Source organism: Triticum aestivum, chromosome 5B (genome assembly GCF_018294505.1).
Source record: "Triticum aestivum cultivar Chinese Spring chromosome 5B, IWGSC CS RefSeq v2.1, whole genome shotgun sequence".
Taxonomy (NCBI): Eukaryota; Viridiplantae; Streptophyta; class Magnoliopsida; order Poales; family Poaceae; genus Triticum; species Triticum aestivum.
The window spans coordinates 278,294,411-278,314,544 of record NC_057807.1 but is presented as its reverse complement, the minus strand read 5'-3'; positions in this window follow the sequence as shown (position 1 = coordinate 278,314,544).

Sequence of the window (20,134 nt, the reverse complement as noted above, 5' to 3'; positions counted from 1 at the left end):
ATCTGGCAATATACATAGTTTGACTATTTCGTAGAAAAATTGGCAAGAGCCTGCATCAATTTTCGGTACACGACTATTTCATAGAAAAATGGCAATATTTATGGTAAAGAGCCTACAACAATTTTATTTACATGACTATTTCATAGTTTGACTTAAATATAGTTTTTTCTTGTCGACATTTAAATCCATCTAATGATGATCTTCTCATTATTCTAAAGCCTCGCCTTACCATGCGCAATTTGTGGGGATGATCTTATCAATGCTTAAGTCGGTGACTCGGAGACTTAAGCCCCTCCCTAGGGCAAGTTATTCGCGTGCTTGATCATCCAAATATAGTTTGGACTCTTGACCGCTTGGAGAAGGGAGGATGGACTAATTGTGAAATGTGCAAGCTTTGCAGGCATGTCCCTGAGACGGTGGCGCATATTATTTTTTCAATGTTGACACTGCATAAGAATATGAAACATGGGGGTGTTTGGTTAAAGGCCTGGACACCTCGCCTGGAGAAAACTCATGCTTGGATCGAGCCTGGAATGTTGAAATTTTTTGCCTGGTGAGGCTAGCCTGACGCACATGTGTTTGGTTTGTGCCTTGAGCCTGGCGCTGCTTTGCAGTACAACTAATACATAAAGAAATCCACACCCATCAATCCTATGCAAAAATAATAATAAACTAATACCATGCAGTGCAGCAGGCTCACCCAGGGGCAAGACATGGGACGGCTGGCTCAGGCTAACCGCGTTGCCGGGTGGCCGGCCAGGCTAATCCTTTTTTCAAGCTGTGCAGGCCAGGCTAGACTGTTACGACCCAGGGCACTAACCAAACATGATGCATGCAGGTTTCAGGGGAGCTCCAGGCCAGGCAATATTTCATCAGGGCAGCAACCAAATACACCCATGATCTTTGATTGGCTTGGCCACAACGAACTAAACCTGGAAACTCGGCACGGCCTTACCTCGGTTAAGGAATGATGGATGGAGATAATCACAAGGGGAAGGCTGTTATGTCCCTTCTAATGTTGGTCTCATGGGTGTTTGGAATGAGCACAACTATCGAGTTTTCAGGAAGACTCTGGCCATGCCAACGATTATTTTCTCCAACATCAAAAGAGAGGCGGCCTTATGTTTCATCATGGGCGCTAAACTTTTAGGGCTATTGTTCTGTGAAAGTACTCGTTTTTTTCCTCCTCTGGACTGCGGCCTCACCTCGTACATACTTCCTCACTTAATGAATAAAAAGTGGCAAAGTTTCACCATCTTTTCAAAGAAAAAAAACTTCTCATCTCTTTGCATTTACAGAAATCTCAGTGATCTTCTTAGCGTCCACATAGAAATAGTTATCTGTATGGATTGATACTTCACAAAAGGATATAGATACCACTCCATCTTTCTAGAGGAAAAGAAATACAATTTTGCTAAAGCACATCTATATGCGATCTAAGTATTGCACATCTAAGTCCTATGTCATTGATTTTACGCTAAGATTCGTGCAAGCATTTTCTTGTCTTTTTTCCTTTTTCTTTCTAGTTAGATTGAGTCACTTAGATGTGCAATAACTAGGGCACATCTAGATGTGCCCTAGACAGACATCAGCAGTACACAAGAAGTAGCAGTGGCCACAACTGGGCGAGGACCACCGGACACGGGCATCATTGCAATCTGGAAGTGTGGTTCTTGTTGCATTGCGTGGTCAGGGAAACACAGCACTCGCCGGCAAGATGGAGTGATTCCCTTGCTGGAAGTCGGCGGGATGCACCGCTTGCCGGCAAGATGGAGTGGAAGGCCGCGTCACCGCTCGCCCGATGGGATTCGATCTGGTGCACACGTGCTATAGTGTTGCCCCCAAGCGGCACACCGGTGGCTTCAGGCACGATGGCCGTTTGGGCCACACACGCGTCTGTGGTGTTGGTGGTGTCTGCACGTCCTTGATGTGTGTTGTAGTTGTACCGGCGACATACTTGATAGTCAATTTGCATTAGAAGCCATGAGTCTGTGATCTGAGGTTTGTCGATGCCATGGTAGCCATCTGTGTACCCGTGAGGCGGTCCTCCGCTCGGACTCGCAGCTAGCATGCTGTGAACCTACACTACTAGTGAGGGCGGCCAAGCAAGAGGCATGGTGGTGTCATCTGGTACAAATCTATCACCGACTGCCACTTGTGAGGATGATGCGGTGTTGCCAGAGCGTTCCGAGGGATTTTGGCGATGTTGATGACCTTTCCCCTTTGTCAGTGACTTTATCGTGTGTGCAATGTTGCTAGAATAGCGGAAATGAAAGCGAGAACACAAGATGACTTCGGTTTTGATGGTGCTTCTCAAGTACCCGGTCTGGAGCTCCGAGGTGAAAATCCTAGGTGTGACCCTGGTTTGTTATACCTGACAATGGCGATGGTTTCCATCGTTAGCTTGTTGACGACATTGCTTGAACATTCTTGGACTTTATCTCCAGGGTGAAAACCCACGATCTAGCCTTCAGTGGTTGGAGTAGGCGACGACGACTCTTGAGTGTTGTTTTCTTTCTGAAGGCGTTGCTTTTGGAGGACATTTATCGTAGTCCTTGTGTTGTCAAGCAGTGGTTGGTGCCCATGGTCGTTGTTGTTTTTCCTTGTTCACTGTTTTGATCGCTTCGTTTTTTTCTTCATCCCAAGCATAGCTTTGGTTTTGCATAACTTTGCTATTTGCCAGTAGGATTGTGTGTGTATGTGTGTTAGTGTTGGCTGTGTGCATCTTAATTATGCAGAGGCCGGGTATGTGTTTATATTACATGTATCCCATTGATGCTACATTATTAATCAATAAAAACCGCCCTTTATCGATTTTTTTTTGCCAATCGCCTAAAAATAGCAAAATCTTTATTTACCGAGATTTCTTATTATTACTTGATCTAAAGCATAAATACATGATTAATTAAGGCATTTCCAAATACCATTTATATTACTCTAAAATATGAATACTCATGGTAAATTTTAACTGATTGGTTCAAGTGCGCCGCTCCTCCCGTGGATGTTTCCGTCTGGTTTCTGGCAAGGTACATGTCCTCCTTACAGTCTATTGTGACCTACCCTGATGTTGATTATGCCAAAGGAAATTCCCGGTTCACTTCTGCTTCCCTCTTACTGTTCCATGGTCACGCCTGGCTGCTAGGCGTGTAAAACTAAACACTGCTGATTCTGTTTTGGATGGGATTGGTGGTACTGGTATGCTTCTTCGAGACCACACCGGAGGCATTGTTTTCAGTTTCTGTAGGCATCTGTTTTCATGCAATGATGTGTTGGAAGCTGAGATTCTAGCTATCCGGGGGCACTCATGCTAGCTCTACAATGGGGCAATCTGCCAATCGAGATTGAAAGTGACATCCTGGAGGCAAACATGTTGAGGAGTGGAGAAACAAATAGATCAAAATGAGTTAATTACACGATACTACCACATTTGGGGCGGTGGTGGCGAATTGGTACCACTTTTGGTAATTTTTACGTGTTAGTACCACGTTTGGGTCGAACCGTTGCAAATCAGGCTAAACTTCATATTTCTACGTATTGACGCTGGAACTGACCGCCCGGGCCCGTGCGTCAGCTGCCACGCTGGCGAATCGGCACCCGCCCGCCCGCTCGATAGGTGCGGTCTGGCTCGAACCGGACCGGCCCGTGCTCTGTCTCCACTCTCTCCCTCCTCGCTCGTGCCTCCCTCCTCGCTCCTCTCTCGCCGCCCTTGTCGCCGCTCGTAGCATTGCCGGACCGAACTGCCGCCGCCCGCCATGATTTTCGAAGACGAAAGCAGTGAGGACACGTCCAGCCTGCCATACATGCACTCGGCCTCATCCACGGACGAGCTTAACCAGGTGATTTTCCTTGAGCTAGGTTTAGGGTTAGGGTTTCAGATTTGGGGCTTTTTGATTTGGTTGATTTCGCTGGATTTTGATTTGGGCATTTTGTTTGTACGAGCTTCGGCAGGTCCCTTTCAGTGTTGAAGATCCAGATTACCAGGGGCCTGAGCTAGAAATGATGTCGCCATGTGAGAAGCACAACAAGGCATCTGAGAGGTTTGTCGCATTTGAAGGAACATGCATAGGGAGAAGGTTCTTAGCATGTGCAGAGCCGGTATGAATTGTATGCTGATAGTGGGATTTATATTTAGGTTGATAGTGTCATATTATTGTTGGTTTGACAGTGGCATATTGAACATGAGTACAAGGCCTGATTATTAAGGGCATATTCACTTTTGCAACAACAGTAGCTTGTGTAGTTTAATGACAGTGGTACTGTTATTTTGTAGTGGCATTGTTCTTGCTATCATGTGAAATATTCAGTTTGGGACTTCTACAGGTTTTATGTTGCTGTTGTGGCATTTTTATGTAGTTGAATGACAGTGCTACTGTTAATTATGTTGCTGTTACTTTTGCTCCTGTTTGGAACTAAATATTGAGTGAACTGTTACTTTTATGTTGGGATGCTCCTGTTTGGAACTAAATATTGAGTGAACTGTTACTTTTATGTTCGGATGGACCTGCTGTTATGTATCTAAATGCTACAAATATTTAGTTGAATGGATAGTATGTACTGCATATGCTTTGGCAGTTCACCAAGTTTGCAGTTTGAGATTGCTCTTGTTTTGTAGCTGATTAGCAAAATCTAGTTCAAATCTGTAGCTGAGTGGTGCTGTAATTTGTCATGCTGTTATTTAGTGGGTAGGTACATCACCAGTGTAGCTTAGTGGTGCTGTTATTACCAATGTACAGTGCTATTGCTTTGCACTAGTTATATACATGTGGTATGAACTAACTTGTTTATTTTTTTTATCTATTTGCTCTTTTTGCAGGAAGGGTAGAATTGTTGGTTTGTTGAATGGGTTGATCACCAGTGGCCCCCAACAATGCAAAATGCATTGTTGAAGCTGTGGGCAATGGTTGAAGATAGCAAGAGTGCTAGGGTGAATGATAATCTTGAAAGTTCTTTCACTATCCACCATCTGACAGAAGAGAAGAACAAGCTGGAGGCCAACTATGACAAGTTAGTCCAAGATGTGCATGAGCTTATGAGCTTCCAGGAGGAGAGGGTGGTGGATTTTAGATATCTGCAGTCTAACATTACATATCAGCAGCAATGCAGAAGTGAACTGGTGGCTGATATGAAGGCACAGATGGCAAAGAAAGATGCGGAGTCTGAGAAGCTTAAGCAAAATTATGAAGTGCTACTGAACCTGACAAGAGCTCAAGCGACAATCATCCAGAACTTGAAGTTGAAGCATATTACAGACAAGCAATTGCTTAGTGAAGCTAAGATGAACTTGGAGTTGAAGAATGCATATCTCACAAAGTCTGAGGAGAAGCTCACCCAAGATAAGCCAGAGTTGAAGTTTTAGGTTGCTGATTTGCTTAAGGGAAAGGAAAAGCATGGTGAAGAGAAGGGGCAGCTAGAGCTTCAGATTGCTGAGCTGATGAAGGCAGAGGAGAAGCTGAAGGAGAAGATCAAGGGGATCCAGGCCATCTTAGAGAAGTGAAGAAAATGAATATGAGACTAGTGGGCAATGCTGACCTTTTGGGCATGATGGTTGTGTAGAGTATGGCTCTACTAATTGTGAACTATGGCTGTGTATGTATGTAGTAGATATGCTTGTCATCCTTTTGTGAGAAAAGGATGAACTATGCACCTAAACTCCACTATGTATTGTGAACAATGGTTGTGTACCCTATAATATGTTGAACTCTAGTAAGTATTGTGTGTTATGTTTGCAAGACTTGAAATGATGATATATCATGCATTGGAAGATGGATGAGATATTCTATGCCATGGTAGGTAGACTAAAAGTTATGATTTCTCATGCACTAGGTTTTATATTAGATGATTATGTTAGCATTGGAAGACTATTTGATGGTTATGTTAGCACTGGAATATTAGATGGTTATGTTATATCATGCATTGGAAGCATATGTTTAGGTGGTTTCTTCGACCCCGAGGCACCATAAACCCTAATGGTTAGGTTTAGGTAGTTTCGTCGACCCCTAGCCACCATAAACACTAATGCTTAGGTTTAGGTGGTTTCGTCGACCCCTAGCCACCATAAACACTAATGCTTAGGTTTAGGCGGCTTCTTTGACCCCGAGGCACCATAAACCCTAATGGTTAGGTTTAGGTGGTTTTGTCGACCCCTAGCCACCATAAACACTAATGCTTAGGTTTAGGTGGTTTCGTCGACCCCGAGGCACCATAAACCCTAATGGTTAGGTTTAGGTGGTTCCGTCAACCCCTAGCCACCATAAACCCTAATGGTTAGGTTTAGGTGGTTCTGTTGACCCCTAGCCACCATAAACCCTAATGGTTAGGTAAGGTGGCTCCGTCGACCCCGAGGCAGCATAAAACCTAATGCTTGGGTTAAGGTGGCTCCATCGACCCCAAGGCACCGTAAACACTAATGCTTAGGTTTAGGTGGTTCCGTCGACCCCCTAACCACCATAAACACTAATGCTTAGGTTAAGGTGGTTCCGTCGACCCCGAGGCACCGTAAACCCTAATGCTTAGGTTAAGGTGGCTCTGTCGACCCCGAGGCACCGTAAACCCTAATGCTTAGGTTAAGGTGGCTCTGTCGACCCCGAGGCACCGTAAACACTAATGCTTAGGTTAAGGTGGCTCCATCGACCCCGAGGCACCGTAAACCCTAATGCTTAGGTTAAGGTGGCTCCGTCGACCCCGAGGCACCGTAAACACTAATGCTTAGGTTTAGGTGGTTTCGTCGATCCCTAGCCACCATAAACACCAATGCTTAGGTTTAGTGGTTCAGTCGACCCCGAGGCACCGTAAACCCTAATGCTTATGTTAAGGTGGCTCCGTCGACCCCGAGGCAGCATAAAACCTAATGCTTGGGTTAAGGTGGCTCCATCGACCCCAAGGCACCGTAAACACTAATGCTTAGGTTTAGGTGGTTCCGTCGACCCCCTAACCACCATAAACACCAATGCTTAGGTTAAGGTGGTTCCGTCGACCCCGAGGCACCGTATACCCTAATGCTTAGGTTAAGGTGGCTCTGTCGACCTCGAGGCACCGTAAACCCTAATGCTTAGGTTAAGGTGGCTCCGTCGACCCCGAGACACCGGAAACACTAATGCTTAGGTTTAGTTGGTTCCGTGGACCCCTATCCACCATAAGCACTAATGCTTAGGTTTAGTGGTTCCGTCGACCCCGAGGCACCGTAAACACTAATGCTTAGGTTAAGGTGGTTCCGTCGACCTCTAGCCACCATAAACACCAATGCTTAGGTTTAGGTTGGTTCATCCACATGACCAAATAGCAAAACAATGCCATTAAAATATGAACATAAACCATCAAGTTATCCACCCAAGTGGCATCAATCCATGAACCATCAAGTTATCCCCAACAGAACCATCAAGATATCCATTGGCATCAGCACAAGTTGCTTTAGTGGCATCAATCCCAAAAGAAAACATTGTAGTGGCATCAAACTCTAAATAATACACATTATAGCATGAGCACAAGTTGTTGTTGTGTCATCAAAGCAAAATAAAGCACAATGTATCATCAGCACAAGTTGCTGCAGTGGCATCAAACCAAAATAAAGCACATTATATTGTAGCAGCAACACAAGTTACTGGAGTGACATCAAACCAAAAGATAAAATTCCACATTGTAACAGGTGCACAATGTAGCACCAGCAGAAGTTTGCATCACTTTCTGCCACCTCTACTAGCATTGAACCAGGCCATCCATCCAGTGTGTGTGCCATCATTTGGTGGAGGAGCACTAGAGTTGAGGCACCATACTGCCTTGGGGCAGAGAAAGGCCTTGAAGAATGAGCACCTCTCCCAGGAGAAGACTGAGCACTAGAAGATGCTCTTCCAGATCCTCTTCCACCACCAGCCCTTCTTCTAGCACCTCTACCAGCACCACTTCCACCACCTCTACTAGCAGCACTTCCAGTTCTTCCTCCAGCTGGAGCAGCTCTTGGTGTTGGTGCAGGAGCTATAGGTGTTGGTGCAGGAGCTCTAGCTGTTGCTGAAGCAGCTCTAGCTGTTGCTGAAGCAGCTCTAGGTGTTGCTGCAGGAGCTGTAGGAGCAACACCTCTTGCTTGTGAATTCCTTCCAGCAGGCTTGGAAAACAATTCAAAGGAAACACAGTTAATAATACTACAAGTAAGAAGTGTACAAGGGAGAAAGGTAATTTACAGAAATATCAAACTGAAGAACTAGTTCAAAGGGGCTTACCACATGTTTATTCTTTCTTAAGGCCAACTCAGGTTTCAACTATTTAAGGCAGCTTGTGTATTTATGCCCTTGTAATCCACAATTGCTACAAGTTATTGTCCCCATTCTTGAGGTGGACTTTGGCTTTGGAACTTCAAATTTTCCCTTTATCCTCTTCTCTTTCTTTATTCCTTTCTTCACTTTAAATGCTGGTGGTTCTATGTCTGGACCTAGGGTCTTTGTCCAATCATGCTCACCAGGGACAAGATATATCATTGGTTCATATGCTGCCAAGTAATATGGTTTCTTGAAAAATTTGCTTACAAAGTCCTCTGGAAACCTTTTTGCCTTGTTAATTGCTGAGATGGCATGGTTACATGCGATGCCACTGAGGTCCCCCTTTCTGCAACCACTGGTTTCAAGTTCCAAATTGACAACATGTGTTTGCTCCTGTAAGGGCATATTTATCCCTAAGTGTTTTGGTGATTGATGACAATACTCGTGCGGACTAATCGTGTGCCTTGAGTCTCTCAGATACTTCATCATTAGGCACAAGACGATTCGGTGCCCCTCGGAGACTGTTGAAGCCGGCGTTGTTCTACGTTTCTCTTTGGTGGAGTTGAGTCGTAGGAGAGCCGTACTATTAAGAGGGGGTCCGCGTCGGAAAGGTAGGGTGGAATCACACGTACACTTGTCCCTCCTTTCCTTGCACCTTGGAGCTACCCGTCGTTATCTTGGTTGTGTGAAAAACTGACGACTACTGCTGTACATGCGGTAGTACTGCAGGTACAAGCGGTAGTACCGCGGGGCGTCACGGTAGTACCGCTCCTTTGGCGCGGTAGTACCGCGGCACCCTGGCCTAGTGCCGCTCAGGTGCGGTAGTAGGGGCGGATGTAATTTTTTACATCCGCGCTCCTCACGGTAGTACCGCCCCTCTGGTGCGGTAGTACCGTTGCACCCTGGCCTAGTGCCGCTCCGGTGCGGTAGTAGGGGCGGATGTAATTTTTTACATCCGCGCCACCCACGGTAGTACCGCTTGTCCAGCGCGGTAGTACGGCGGGGGCCCATGGTAGTACCGCTCCCTTGCAGTTGTAGTACCGTGGCCCTTCTGCCTAGTACCGCAGCGTCGCGGTAGTAGGCGCGGATGTAATTTTTTACATCCGCGCCAGCCACGGTAGTACCGCGCCTCACGGTCGGTAGTACCGCGTCGGGTTTTTGCACCACCCTAGTTTCTGCGGAAGTAGGCACGGATGAAATTTATTTCGTCCGCGCCCTTCCCAGGCCGTGACCCTCCTGCCTTGCGGTAGTACCACAAGGGGGAGCGGTAGTACTGCGCAAGCGGTAGTACTGCGCAAGCGGTAGTACTGCTGCGTCCTCAGGTTTGTTCAGGCCTATGCAGGTGCCACGGTAGTACCATGGTGGTCCACGGTAGTACCGCGCGGCGCCGCGGTAGTACCACTTCCTTGGAGCGGTAGTACCGTGGGTCGCGGGCAGAACTAGTGGATAACAGTTGGATTCTTTCCACGACTATATAAGGGATGTCTTCTACCTCTAGTTGACTACCTCTTCCACCTCTAAGCTCCATTGTTTCTCCAAGCTCCATTTTCGCTCGATCTCTCTCCCTAGCCAATCAAACTTGTTGATTTGCTCGGGATTGGGTGACAAGGGCCCGATCTACACTTCCACCAAAGGATATTTGATTCCCCCCACTTATCCCTTGCGGATCTTGTTACTCTTGGGTGTTGAGCACCCTAGACGGTTGAGGTCACCTCGAAGCCATACTCCATTGTGGTGAAGCTTCGTGGTGTTGTTGTTGTTGGGAGCCTCCGATTGTTGTGGAGATTGCCCCAACCTTGCTTGTAAAGGTTCGGTCGCCGCCTTCAAGGGCACCAATAGTGGAATCACGGCATCTCGCATCGTGTGAGGGCGTGAGGAGAATACGGTGGCCCTAGTGGCTTCTTGGGGAGCATTGTGCCTCCACACCGCTCTAACGGAGACGTACTTCCCCTCAAAAGGAAGGAACTCCGGTAACACATCCTCGTCTTCACCGTCTCCACTCTTGGTTATTTCGTGCCTTTACTTTCGCAAGCATACTTATTCATCTCTTGCTTGCTTGCTTGCTAGTTGTTATTGCATCATATAGGTTGCTCACTTAGTTGCATATCTAGACAACCTATTTGTTGCAAAGTTTAATTTGGTAAAGAAAAGCTTAAAAAATTGTTAGTTGCCTATTCACCCCCCTCTAGTCAACCATATCGATCCTTTCAATTGGTATCAGAGCCTCGTCTCTTTATTAAGGACTTTACCGTCCGAAGAGTATGGTTGACACCAACGATGGTGTGGAGGAACACTCCGGTGTGAATCCCATCTCATCTTCGGCCGAAGAGGGAACCTCGGTCTCTCGTGAGGAGTTCAATGTGGCTTTAGACACATTGAAAACCTCCATGACGGCCGAGGTTAAAAGCATGTTTAATGATTTCTTAGAGGGACTTAAACTATCTACCGCACCTATGAAAGTGGGTGATCCTACTAACAAGGTGACGGATGCTTTCTCCGACAAGGGGGAAGCTAACAATGAAAAGAGTCCTTCTACTAGTGGTAGAAATGGCACCGACATCTTTGCCCATGTGGAACCCCCGGTTTATGGAGGGCCAATCCCCTCCACTCATTTGAATCATGCCGGTCCACCTCCTAAGTATGAAAAACATGCAGATTTTGATAATTGGGTCTATCGCTTTAAGCGTCATTTGAAACATGTGAACACTAACCTTTGGAGAGTCATTGAAGAAGGTTTTTATCCTCATGATCCAAGCAACTTCACCCCTCGAGAAGCCGTGGACAATCAATTCAATGAGAGTGCTCTCTTCATCATCCAAGATGCAATACTTCCCGAAGATCTCCCTCACCTTCGACCCCATGTCGTGGCTAAAGAAGCATGGAAATGTGTCGAGGGTCTCTATCGTGGAAGTGCTAGCATTCAACGGTCCAACTATGAAGTGGTGCAAGATGAAGCCGACGAGTTTGCAATGAAAGAAGATGAAGAACCTCGTGAGCTCTTTCGAAGAGTGACCAAACTCGCGGTGGCACTTCGAGATCATGGAAGCAAGGACACGGATGACAATTGGATCAAGCGGAAGTTCCTCAAGGCCATGATGCCCTACAACAAAGCCATGTCCTCCGTCATTCGTCAATGACCGGACTTCCACACCATGACCTCAAGTGAAGTGTTGGATGAGTTCGTTGCAATGAGCATCTTGGACAAGACCGCCCACAATGCGGTGCTCCGTTCTCAAAGAGCTAAGAAGCCTAACCTTGCCTTTAAGGCTAAGGTCATTGTCGAAGAAGAGGAAGAAGTGGAAGATGAGGAAAGCAACCCCGAAGACGCCAAGTTTGACTACCATGAGCACATGGCCCTTGCTTCAAGACAATTTTGGAGCAAGAAGAGCTCAAGACCCAACTTCAACAAGAACAACTCAAGTGGCGTCAAGGGCAAGCAACGAGTTAGAACTTGCTTCAACTGTGGAATGTGAGCCATTTCGTTGCGGATTGTCCTTACGAGAAGCGGGAAGACAATGGTGGCAAGTTCATTCGGAAAGACAAAGCCAAGTCCGTCCCCAACAAGAACAACTTCGCCAAGAAGACTCCCACTCGTGGGTTGGTGGTTCAAGAAGAATACCAAGAGGATGACGATGATGATGAGAATGAAGAAGCAATGGCCATGGCATCCATTGCCATTGCTACTCCCCGGGTGTCTCTCTTCGAATCACCCAACGAAAACATCACCGCTAGATGCCTCATGGCTAAAGCTTCAAACAAGGTAACCCCCAACATCACAACCACCATCATTAATAATCCCTCCATGGAGGATTGCATTGATGGACATGTTGAGCCTAATGAGGAAGTGAATGAATTTGAGTCCTTTATGAGTAAGCTCAAGGGAAAGTCCAAGAAGCACTTTGTTGCTCTCTTGGAACAACTTGGTGAGGCCAATGACATGATCGAGGCTCACGAAGAAACCATCTCCAAGATGGAAGGTCATAGTCATGACTATGCCGATGAGATATCGGATCTCTCTAATGCTCTTGAGGAAGAGTGTGTGCATCGTTTGACTCTTGAGGAGTCACACAATGATGACCATGCTAAGTTAAAGAAAGATCTTGATCATGCTCTTGTCATGTCTCGTGTGCTAACCTCCGAGAAGGCTAAACTTGGGGTTGATCATGCTAGACTCAAAGAGGAGTTTGAGATACTTGACAAGGCCCACAAGGCCTTGAAGGGTGCTCATGCTAGCCTCAAAGAGTCTCATGCTCAACTCCAAGTTAAGCTAATCAAGGGAAAGGCCACCTTTCCTCATATGGTATTAATTGATAATGCATGTGCTACTAACCCTTGTTGTGTGCATGTGCATCTTGTGGAGGAAAATGCCAAGTTGAAAGATCAACTTGAGAAAGGCCTTGTGTCTTGCATTCAAGGTGAGAAAAACCTCAACGACCTTTTGAGCAATCAAAAGGAAGTTGTGGGCAAAGAAGGAATTGGGTTTGCACCCAAGTCCAAGAGCAAGAAGAAGAAGAAGAACAAGGCCAATCGTCCTCCTCCCCTCAAACAAACGTTCGTGAAAGAGGGAGAGGGTGCTTCTAAGAAGAAGAAGGAGAAAGTGAAGGAAGTTGATGTCCAAAAGGGCAAGAACGTTTCCTCAAACAAAGCCGGCGACTTTAACCCTTCATATGTGTTGTGCCGTGCTAGTGATGGACATGTTTATGCTAAATTTGTTGGTTCTCCTTATGAGTACATTGAATGGTCTATTTGGGTTCCCAAGACCCTTGTTACTAACATCAAAGGACCCATTACTAAATGGGTACCTAAAACCAAGCATTGATCTCGTGTAGGTGTTTGCTTCCGGTGGGGGATCGTGGTTGCTCGATAGTGGAGCAACAAATCATATGACCGGGAGCAAGGACTTGGTGGTGGACGTGCAAGAGATTCCATCTATGCCCACCAATGTCGAGTGGGGTGATGCATCACATTCTAAGGTATTGGGTCTCGGCAAGGTTGTCATTTCTCATGATCTAACGATCGAGAAAGTCATGCTTGTTGAGTCCCTTGCATTCAATTTACTTTCCGTTCGTCAACTTGCACTCATGGGCTTTGCCACATTCTTTGATATTGATACCGTGGCCCTCTTGTGGAGCAAGACTCTTAAAGTAGCCTTTGTTGGGCATGTCGAGAACGGTCTCTATGTGGTTAACTTTTTGGAGCAACCCACTAAGACCGCAACATGCCTAATGGCTAAAGTTGACGTGGGATGGCTTTGGCATCGCCGTTTAGCCCACGTCAGTATGAGATCTTTGCAAAGTCTTCTCAAGGGGGACCATGTTCGTGGACTAACAAATGTTAGTTTTGCCAAAGATCGTGCTTGCAGTTCTTGTATCGAAGGAAAGCTTCATGAAAAGGCTCACCCTCCCTCAACCATCATCTACTCGAAGAGACCCTTGGAGCTCCTTCACATGGATCTCTTTGGGCCTCCATCTTTTGATAGTCTTGGAGGAAGAAAGTATTGCTTGGTGATTGTGGATGATTATTCAAGATACACTTGGGTATACTTCTTCAAGAGGAAGAGTGAGACCCAACAAACCGTCATCAACTTTGCAAATGAAGCTCAACATCAACATGATGCAAAGATCTTGACAATAAGAAGCGACAACGGCATCGAGTTCAAGAACTACACCTTGGATGAGTTTCTTAGTGACGAGGGGATCAAGCATCAATATGCGGCACATTATACCCCTCAACAAAATGGTGTTGCGGAGAGGAAGAACCGGACGTTGATGGATGCGGCAAGGACCATGATGGCGGAGTTCAAGTCTCCGTACAACTTTTGGGCCGAAGCCATCAACACCGCATGTCATGCATCCAATCGGCTCTATCTTCGCAAAGGCTTGAACAAGACTCCTTATGAGATCCTCACCGGCAACAGGCCCAACCTCAAGTACTTCCGGGTGTTCGGTTGTAAGTGTTTCATTCTCAAGAAAGGTGTTCGGTTGTCTAAATTTGAGGCTAGAGCTCATGAGGGCATATTTGTTGGTTATGCTACAAACTCTCATGCTTACCTTGTCCTCAACAAGTCCACCGGACTCATTGAGGAGACGTGTAACGTGGAGTGTGACGAAAATAACGGCTCCCAAGTGGAGCAAAGTGGTACTTGTGATGTAGGTGATGAAATTCCTCCCCAAGCCATAAGAAGAATGGGTATTGGTCAAATCCTACCCATTGAGGAACCCCTTGTGGCCGAAGGAGAAGGACAATGCTCTACTCAAGTAGAGCCATCACCTGTAACGACCAAACCTCGAAGGATTTGAGTCTCTGTGCTTACCGTGCTAGTCCCTGGATCGAACTCGCTAGCACACACAGTATAGATGAATACCAGAATAGCAAGTGCATCATTTATTACAACGTATGATCCAGAATGTATAAAATAAAACAATCTGCATAGCACTTGGCTAGCTTTATTCAATCAAACAGCGGAAAGTAGCAGAAAATAACGATGAGTCCCATCATAGCCCACTGGCGATGCTGAGTGTAGACTCGCGACCCTAACGGTACCTTACTCTTCGTCTGGATATCCTGCAACATGAGACGTTGCAGCCATATAGGTCAATACTTTGAATGTATTGGCAAGTTACACAGGAGTAATAATATAGCAGACCTACATGTATATGCATAGTACAACAAAGGAAGGCTTGAGGGTTTATTTTTGCATAAAGCTGATTTTATCCTAATAACTACCTAATAGTCAAATTTTTATTTAGTTCTTTTATTACTACAATTAAATACACAAGGTTGAGTTGGCAAAATCAACTCCAACCTACCCTTTATTAATTTGCCCACAAATATTATTAAGTGTCACATCTGTCAAGATCATCCAACAACTGTAATGGCATAGTGGCTCAATTTACCCATAACCGGGGGCACGGCTAATCATGATTAGTTTTAATACTCTGCAGAGTTTTGTACGCTTTACCCACTGGACCCAATCCGAAGATTGAGACAAAGTCTTTCAGAAGAGGTTCCCTTAACCACCTGACGGCCACATCCCACCTACATATGCTACATCTGTCGACACTGTCTGGGCCAGGGTTCCAACAACTGATCAACTAAGCCAGAGCCCATATAGCCAGTGGCCGCACATGGAAGCTACTAGTCACTAAGTCTGTCTGATCTTTTTGAACCTGGGCGGCATTCCACTTAGGGTGCACTCTCATGAGCGCATGGCCTTAGAAAAGGTGCAAGACCCCATGATGCCTTCCCTCAACACCAAGCAATACCACTTCCGCCCAGAGGTGAGTTAAATCCTGAGTTACTACTCAATTGTATATATATATATATATAAATCCTCACATAACTCAATGTATACACGAACCACCCCCGTCTACAAAGCATAGCAACCTACAACTACCACGATTTGCAAAGACGGGAAGATAGCTCAACAACATATAGCAAAATAATATAGTAATCATATACATGCATATATTCATAGTGTGATATAACTACATGCATAGAAAACAATAGGTAAAGGATGATCAACATGTAACTTGCCTTGGTTCTGGTTCAGAAAGTCACACTCCTGACAATAGCTCGCGTCGCACTCCGGACAATCTACACGTTTCACACAATTCAACAAATCAATCATCGGAACACGAATCGAACCAAAATAAAACCAACAGCAAGAAAATCATTTCAAAAACACAACAAAAGAAGCTTAACAGCACCTAAATTGCACTACGGTCACAACGCAAAAAGAATCACTTGAATCCGATAAACAGTTTGAGAGTTATGGCTCCGGAAGGTTTAATTCAAATTCAAACTAATTCAAATTTGAACAGAGCAAACATGTGCAAAGTTGGTACTGTGATATTGTGCTGAATTTTGTGAGTGCATAGGAGAAAGAATTACTTAAATTGGACAAATATACTAAGAGTTATAGCAAATTGAAATTTGGATTAAAATCTGGAAAAGAAACAAAAGGCAACAGAAAACTCCTGGAACTGCAGCAGCGTGCACTGTAGTCGTGCCACGTGGCAGCGGGTGGTTGGCCGAAAAACCTCCTGTGCGTGTGTGCTCACCGTTTACAGAGGAAAACGGCGGCGGCTTCGGGCGTCGGCGGCGGTGGCTCTCCGGCGAGTCTCCGGCGAAGGTGAAGCGACGGATGGGTGCGGCGGTGAGTGGCGGAGGTGGTGGTGGTGTTCAACGGCGGCGGGGCGTCCTCTGCGGGCGGCAGTGACGACGTGAACGCGGTGTGCTCCAGCGGCGGCAGACGTCGGTGGTGGCGGTGTTCGGCTGCGTCTCAGGCGACAAAACGACGTCAAAACAGTGAAGAGATGAGCGGATGGTCGAGGAGAGTAAACGGGGTGGTCCGAGGCGTCCTTACGGCGGCGGCGGCGGAGCTCCGCGGCGAGATGCGTTTTGCCCTCGCTCGAGCGTGCGGCAACGAGGAAGAACGAGGAGTGGATGCGGGGTCGCCCTGGGTCTTCTGCTTGCACACGGCGACTCGGGAGCGCTCGAGGTGGACCAGGGACGCGGGGTGAACCGGCTCGGCCTCGGCATGCGTGCGGTGCGCGCGTGTGGTGTCCGGCTCGGGGAGGGACGAACAGGGGCGCAAGTGGGTCCCGCTGTCAGCGGCTAGAGGCGAGGGGTGGATCGGGCGCGGGTCGGGTGCGAGCGAGCGGCGTACCGCTTTGCTGCGGCTTAAGTGGGCTGCGGCGCGGGCGGTGTTGCTGGGCCGCGGGCTAGCTGGGCCGCGCTATGCTGCGCTGATTCTTTTTTTTTTTAAGAAAACAAAACTGCTACAGCAGTAAACTAAAATAAAAACAACATAATAAAAACTAAACAAAATACATATACACACAGTAAAATATATACTACTAATATAAACTACAGGAACACTAGTTCCTCACCTAATGCAATTTTGGAAAATCATTTTTATGCAATAGGCCACACAAACAGCAATAAAACAATCAAATAAAATATTTGGAGACTAAAAAAATACCAGAACATATCAGATGAACTGGAAATAATATTCTGACATTATGAACATTTTTAAACAGGGGAGAAGTCATGTTATCTCCACTCCAATAAATTGCCTTTAGTTGCATAATGAAAAGAATATTGCAGAAGAGCAAATAATGCATGGAAAATATGATATGCATATGTATGATCTAATAACATCCTAATTTAGGAAAATTGGGATGTTACAAACCTACCCCCCTTAAGATGAATCTCGCCCTCGAGATTCGGGCTGGCTAGCGAATAGGTGTGGGTGATCCTGCTTGAGATCTTCCTCTCGTTCCTAGGTAGCTTCCTCCTCTGTATGATGATCCCACTGAACCTTGCATAACTTGATTGTCTTGGTGCGAGTAACTCTCTCTGCTGTCTCCAGAATCTTAACGGGCTTCTCCTCATATGTCAAATCACTCTCCAACTGAATTGCCTCAAGTGGCACTGTGACACTTCTTCAACTGAGATACATGAAACACATCGTGAACTCCTGACAAGGATTCTGGCAACTCCAACTGATAAGCTACCTCTCCTCTACGCTCCAAGATCGTGTAAGGCCCCACAAAACGTGGTGCTAACTTACCCTTGATTCCAAACCTCTTAATTCCACGAAGTGGTGAAACTCTAAGATATGCACGGTCTCCTACCTCATATGTCACCTCCTTACGTTTTGCATCTGCATAACTCTTCTGTCTGGACTGTGCTATCTTCAGCCTGTCACGAATCAACTTGACCTTCTCCTCAGCATCTCTGATCAAGTCTGGCCCAAAGAACTGACGCTCTCCAACCTCATCCCACATCAACGGTGTCCGGCACTTTCTGCCATACAATACCTCAAATGGTGCCATCTTCAGACTAGCCTGATAACTGTTATTATATGAGAACTCTGCATAAGGTAAATTATCATCCCAACTGGACCCGTAGTCCAAAGCACAAGCTCTCAACATATCCTCCAAAATCTGATTTACCCTCTCTGTCTGCCCATCTGTCTGTGGATGGAAAGCTGTACTGAACTCCAGCCTGGTGCCCAAGGATTCATGCAACTGACGCCAAAATTTGGATGTGAACTGAGTACCTCTATCAGACACTACCTTCCTTGGAACTCCATGCAGACAAACAATTTTAGACATATAAATCTTTGCTAGCTGAGCACTGGTATAAGTAGTCTTTACCGGGATGAAGTGAGCAACTTTAGTCAAACGATCAACAACTACCCAAATAGAATCATAACCTGACCGAGTCCTGGGTAGACCTGTAATGAAATCCATACCAATCTCATCCCACTTCCAATCAGGTATAGGCAATGGCTGTAACAAACCTGCTGGTCTCTGATGTTCTGCTTTAACTCTCTGGCACACATCACATGTTGCAATATATCCAGCAATTTCCCTCTTCAGGCTAGGCCACCAAAATCTTTCCCTCAAATCCAAATACATCTTAGTATTACCTGGGTGAATAGAATAAGGTGAATCATGCGCCTCCTGAAGAATCAACTTCCTGATGTCTGCATCTGAGGTACACAAATACGCTTCTCAAACCATATGGCCCCATGTTCATCCTCATGGAAACCTTCTGCCTTACCTTTAACCATGTTCTCTTTTATCTCAGCAATCTCCTTATCACCCTTTTGAGCTTCTCTGATCCTGTCAAGCAAAGTAGGCTTTACCTCAAGTGTTGCTAAATATCCCTTAGGAACCATCTCCAACCTGAGATTCCTGAACTGTTCACATAACTCGGGTGGCATATTATCAATATTAATTGCATTAGCATGGCTCCTACGACTCAATGCATCAGCAACAACATTAGCCTTACCAGGATGATACTGCACATTCAAATCATAATCCTTAATAAGCTCCAACCATCTCCTCTGCCTGAGGTTCAAATCCTTCTGAGTAAAAATATACTTCAAGCTCTTATGATCAGTAAATATATCACAATGATTACCAATAAGGTATGGCCTCCAAGTTTTCAATGCATGCACAACTGAGGCTAACTCCAAATCATGTGTAGGATAATTATGCTCATGATTCTTAAGCTGACGTGAAGCATATGAAACAACTTTACCTTCCTGCATCAAAACACTCCCAAGTCCTTGACGAGAAGCATCACAATATACCTGGAAGTCCTTAAGTATATCTGGCAGTGTTAAGACTGGTGCTGTAACCAAACGCTGCTTCAACTCCTGAAAACTGGCTTCACATTCATCAGTCCAAACAAATTTCTTCTCCTTCTTCAACAATTCAGTCATAGGCTTTGCAATCTTGGAAAAGTTTTCAATAAACCTCCTGTAATAACCTGCAAGGCCCAAAAAGCTGCGAATCTCTCCAACTGTCGTGGGTGTCTCCCACTCTGTAACTGCAGCAACCTTAGATGGATCAACTGCAACTCCATTACCTGACACAACATGTCCAAGGAAAGCTACCTCATCCAGCCAAAACTCACATTTGCTGAACTTGGCATACAACTGATGTTCCCTCAATTTCTCCAATACCAAACGCAGATGCACCTCATGCTCTTGCTTATTCTTGGAGAACACCAATATATCATCAATGAAAACAACCACAAATTTATCCAAGAACTCCATAAACACCTTGTTCATCATATTCATGAAGTATGCAGGAGCGTTAGTCAATCCAAATGACATAACAGTATATTCATACAACCCATACCTCGTGGTGAAAGCAGTCTTTGGAATATCTTGCTCACGAATCTTTAATTGATGATAACCAGAACGAAGATCAATCTTAGAAAACACAGTAGCTCCCTCCAACTGTCAAATAGATCATTTATCATAGGCAAAGGATACTTATTCTTAATGGTTACCTCATTCAGAGAACGATAATCAACACACATCCTCAAAGTCCCATCCTTCTTCTCCACAAACAAAACTGGAG